The following is a 6,000-nucleotide window of genomic DNA, read 5'->3' as shown; positions in this document are numbered from 1 at the left end:
GTGCATTGATTCTTACATGTTTACCTATTGCACTTGTTATATTGCTTTTATGTTGACAATTATCCATGAGATATACATGTTGAAGTTGAAAGCAACCGCTGAAACTTATATCTTCCTTTGTGTTGCTTCAAAGCTTTCTACTAAGAATTTATTGCTTTATGAGTTAACTCTTATGCAAGTCTTATTGATGCTTGTCTTGAAAGTACTATTCATGAAAAGTCTTTGCTATATGGTTCAGTTGTTTAACCATTGTCTTTACCATTGCTTCGAATCGCTGCATTCATCTCATATGCTTTACAATAGTATTGATCAAGATTATGATAGCATGTCACTTCAGAAATTATCCTTGTTATCGTTTACCTACTCGAGGGCGAGTAGGAACTAAGCTTGGGGATGCTTGATACGTCTCAAACGTATCCATAATTTCTTATGTTCCATGCTACTTTTATGATGATACTCACATGTTTTATACATACTTTATATCGTTTTGATGCATTTTCCGGAACTAACCTATTAACAAGATGCCGAAGTGCCAGTTCCTGTTTTCTGCTGTTTTTGGTTTCAGATATCCTACAAAGGAAATATTCTCGGAATTGGACAAAATCAACGCCCAATATCTTATTTTTCCCGGAAGCTTCCAGAGCACCGAAGAGGGGCCAGAGGGGAGCCAGGGGGCCCACCCCACAAGGCGGTGCGGCCAAGGGGCCCCCCTATGGTGTGGCTGCACCAGGACTCCTCCGACTCCGCCTCCTCGCCTATATAAAGCCTCCATCGCGAAAACCCTAGGAGAATAAGCCACGATACGAGAAAAGTTCCAGAGCCGCCGCCATCGCGAAGCCAAGATTCGGGGAACAGAAGTCTGCGTTACGGCACGCCGCCGGACGGGAAGTGCCCCCGAAGGCATCTCCATCGACATCACCGCCATCTTCATCGTCGCTCGCTGTCTCCTATGATGAGGAGGGAGTAGTTCTCCCCGAGGCTAAGGGCTCTACCGGTAGCTATGTGGTTAATCTCTCTCTCATGTACCCCAATACAATTATCTCATGAATTGTCTTGCATAATTGAGATCCATATGATGAGCTTTGTATCACTATTAATCTATGTGCTACTCTAGTAATGTTATTAAAGTAGTCTATTCCTCCTTCATGATGTAAAGGTGATGGTGTATGCATCATGTAGTACTTGGCGTAGGTTATGATTGTAATCTCTTGTAGATTATGGAGTTAACTATTACTATGATAGTATTGATGTGATCTATTCCCCTTTCATAGCTTAAAGGTGACAAGTGTGTATGCTATGTTACTACTCGGTCTAAATTGCAACGGTCTATTATGCTCTAGAGGTTACTTAAATATGAACTCCGAATGTTGTAGAGCTTGTTAACTCCGGCTTGAGGGAGCTCTTGTAGCCCTACACAATGAATGGTGTTTGTCATCCAACAAAAGAGTGTATGTAGCACAAAGGAAGAGAAGTTATTTATTTATGTGATCATTGTTGAGAGTGTCCACTAGTGAAAGTAGGATCCCTAGGCCTTGTTTCCGAATAGAAAAGTTACACCACAGAGAATTGCCTCCCACACCAGCAAGCTATTTTCTGGCACCGTTTCCAACAAGTTCTGCTACATGTTTACTTTCTGCCATATTTATTTCAGATTGCTATTACCACTCATATTCATCCATATTACTTGCATCTCACTATCTCTTCGCCGAACTAGTGCACCTATACATCTGACAAGTGTATTAGGTGTGTTGGGGACACAAGAGACTTCTTGTATCGTAATTGCGAGGTTGCTTGAGAGGGATATATCTGACCTCTACCTCCCTGAGTTCGATAAACCTTGGGTGATTCACTTAAGGGAAACTTGCTGCTATTCTACAAACCTCTGCTCTTGGAGGCCCAACACTGTCTACAGGAATAGAAGCGTGCGTAGACATCATGGTGTCGGCGCCTCGTCGCCCCACTTCGTATCCCCTTCGGTCTTCTGGAAGCTTCGTGGAAAAATAAGACCCTGGGCGTTGATTTCGTCCAATTCCGAGAATATTTCCTTTGTATGATTTCTGAAACCAAAAACAGCAAAAAACAGCAACTGGCTCTTCGGCATCTCGTCAATAGGTTAGTGTCGGAAAATGCATAATAATGACATAAAGTGTGTATAAAACATGTGAGTATCATCATAAAAGTAGCATGGAACATAAGAAATTATAGATACGTTTGAAACGTATCAAGCATCCCCAAGCTTAGTTCCAACTCGCCCTCGAGTAGGTAAACGATAACAAGGATAATTTCTGAAGTGACATGCTATCATAATCTTGATCAATACTATTGTAAAGCATATGAGATGAATGCAGTGATTCGAAGCAATGGTAAAGACAATGATTAAACAACCGAATCATATAGCAAAGATATTTCATGAATAGTACTTTCAAGACAAGCATCAATAAGACTTGCATAAGAGTTAACTCATAAAGCAATAGATTCTTAGTAGAAAGTTTTGAAGCAACACAAAGGAAGATATAAGTTTCAGCGGTTGCTTTCAACTTCAACATGTATATCTCATGGATAATTGTCAACATAAAGCAATATAACAAGTGCCATAGGTAAACATGTAAGAATCAATGCACACAGTTGACACAAGTGTTTACTTCTAAGATAGAAAGAAGTAGGTAAACTGACTCAACATAAAGTAAAAGAATGGCCCTTCGCAGAGGGAAGCATTGATTACTATTTTTGTGCTAGAGCTTTTCATTTTAAAAACATAGAAACAATTTTGTCAACGGTAGTAATAAATCATATGTGTTATGTATAAGACATCCTATAAGTTGCAAGCCTCATGCATAGAATACAAATAGTGCTTGCACCTTGTCCTAATTAGCTTGGATTAACACGGATTATCATTGCATAACATATGTTTCAACCAAGTGTCACAAAGGGGTACCTCTATGCCGCCTGTACAAAGGTCCAAGGAGATAGATCGCATTTGATTTCTCGTTTTTGATAGATCTCAACAAGGACATCCATACCGGGACAACATAGACAACCGATAATGGACTCCTCTTTAATGCGTAAGCATTCAACAACAGATAATATTCTCATACGAGATTGAGGATTAGTGTCCAAACTGAAACTTCCACCATGATTCATGGCTTTAGTTAGCGGCCCAATGTTCTTCTCTAACAATATGCATACTCAAACCATTTGATCATGAAAATCGCCCTTACTTCAGACAAGACGAACATGCATAGCAACTCACATGATATCCAACAAAGGTGTAATAGTTGATGGCGTCCCCAGAAACATGGTTACCGCTCAACAAGCAACTTATAAGAAATAAGATACATAAGCTACATATTTTTTACCACAATAGTTTTTAAGGCTATTTTCCCATGAGCTATATATTGCAAAGACAAGGAATGAAATTTTAAAGGTAGCACTCAAGTAATGTACTTTGGAATGGCAGAGAAATACCATGTAGTAGGTAGGTATGGTGGACACAAATGGCATAGTTTTTGGCTCAAGGATTTGGATGCACGAGAAGTAATCCCTCTCAATACAAGGCTTAGGCTAGCAAGGTTGTTTGAAGCAAACTCAAGTATAAGCCGGTACAGCAAAACTTACATAAGAACATATTGCAAGCATTATAAGACTCTACACTGTCTTCCTTGTTGTTCAAACACCTTAACCAGAAAATATCTAAACTCAGAGAGACCAATCATGCAAACCAAATTTTAACAAGCTCTATGTAGTTCTTCATTAATAGGTGCAAAGCGCATGATGCAAGAGCTTAAACATGATCTATTTGAGCACAACAATTGCCAAGTATCAAATTATTCAAGACATTATACCAATTACCACATGAAGCATTTTCTGTTTCCAACCATATAACAATGAACGAAGCAGTTTCAACCTTCGCCATGAACATTAAAAGTGAAGCTAAGAACACATGTGTTCATATGAAACAGCGGAGCGTGTCTCTCTCGCATACAAAGAATGCTAGGATCCGATTTTATTTAAACAGAAACAAAAATAAAAGCAAACAGACGCTCCAAATAAAGCACATAAGATGTGACTGAATAAAAATATAGTTTCACTAGAGGTGACCTGATAAGTTGTCGATGAAGAAGGGGATGCCTTGGGCATCCCCAAGCTTACATGCTTGGGTATTCTTGAAATATGCAGGGATGAACCACGGGGGAATCCCCAAGCTTAGACTTTTCACTCTTCTTGATCATATTGTATCATCCTCCTCTCTTGACCCTTGAAAACTTCCTCCACACCAAACTCGAAACAAACTCATTAGAGGGTTAGTGCATAATAGAAAATTCATATATTAAGAGGTTACATAATCATTCTTAACACTTTTGGACATTGCACAAAGCTACAGAAAGTTAATGGAACAAAGAAATCCATCAAACATAGCAAAACAAGCAATGCGAAATAAAAGGCAGAATCTGTCAAAACAGAATAGTCCGTAAAGACGAATTTTTATGGGGCACTTAACTTGCTCAGATGAAAAAGCTCAAATTGAATGAAAGTTGCGCACATATCTGAGGATCACGCACGTAAATTGGCAGAATTTTCTGAGTTACCTACAGACGGGGCTGCTAAATTTCGTGGCAGCAAGAAATCTGTTTCTGCGCAGTAATCCAAATCTAGTATCAACATTATTATCAAAGACTTTACTTGGCACAACAATGCAATAAAATAAAGATAAGGAGAGGTTGCTACAGTAGTAACAACTTCCAAGACTCAAATATAAAACAAAAGTGCTGTAGTAAAATAATGGGTTGTCTCCCATAAGCGCTTTTCTTTAACGCCTTTCAGCTAGGCGCAGAAAGTGTGAATCAAGTAACATCAAGAGATGAAGCATCAACAGAGGGGTTTGGAGTTTTCTCAACTATGCATTGTATCTTATCTATGTAAGTAACTCCTCTTTCGTTGCTCCTAGGCTTACTATCCTCATCAAACAAGTTTTCAGGAACAAGCCAAGCATAGTTATTTTCTAAAGTTTCATGCATTCCTAGGAGCTTACTAGGTATCGGTACTTTAATCTCCCCACCATCATTAACATTATTAGTGTACTTTATTCTATACATGTCCATCTTTTCAAGTGTTTTTGCAAAATCGGTATAAAAGTCAAGCCTCTTATGCTTAATAAAAACTTTTCTAGCTTCTTTAGCTATATCACCAAATTCTCTAAGAAGGACATCTAAAACAAAATCTCTCTTTTCTCCCCTTTCCATATCAGAGAGTGTAAGAAGCATATGTTGGATTATAGGATTAAGATTAACGAATCTAGTTTCCAACATGCGTACTAAAGAGGCAGTAGAACTTTCATAAGTAGGAACAACTTTTACCAAGGATCTATCTTCAAAATCTTCATCCATACTAACATGGGTGAAAAATGCTTCTATATTATCTCTTCCAATGATAGACCCTTGTCCTAACGGTATGTCTTTCAGAGTGAACTTAGGAGGAAACATGATGAAATAAACAAAAGGTAAATAAAGTAAATGCAAGTAACTATTTTTTGTGTTTTTAATATAGAGAACGCAAACAAGACAGTAAATAAAGTAAAACTAGTAACTAATTTTTTTTGTATTTTTGATATAGAGAACAAACAAAACAGTAAATAAAATAAAGTAAAGCAAGACAAAAACAAAGTAAAGAGATTGGATGTGGGAGACTCCCCTTGCAGCGTGTCTTGATCTCCCCGGCAACGGCGCCAGAAAATTTAGCTGCTGGCGTGCAGTTGACGTGGGAGATAGAAATCTTTGTGGTGTAACTTTTCTTCAGGTCCCCGGCAACGGCGCCAGAAAAATCCTTGTTGTTGGCATGGTAGTTAACACACGTCCGTTGGGAACCCCAAGAGGAAGGTGTGATGCGTACAGCAGCAAGTTTTCCTTCAGTATGAAACCAAGGTTATCGAACCAGTAGGAGTCAAGGAACACGTGAAGGTTGTTGGTGACGGAGTGTAGTGCGGTGCAACACCAGGGATTCCGG

Source organism: Lolium rigidum, chromosome 5 (assembly GCF_022539505.1).
Source record: "Lolium rigidum isolate FL_2022 chromosome 5, APGP_CSIRO_Lrig_0.1, whole genome shotgun sequence".
Taxonomy (NCBI): domain Eukaryota; kingdom Viridiplantae; phylum Streptophyta; class Magnoliopsida; order Poales; family Poaceae; genus Lolium; species Lolium rigidum.
This window is presented reverse-complemented; position numbering follows the sequence as displayed.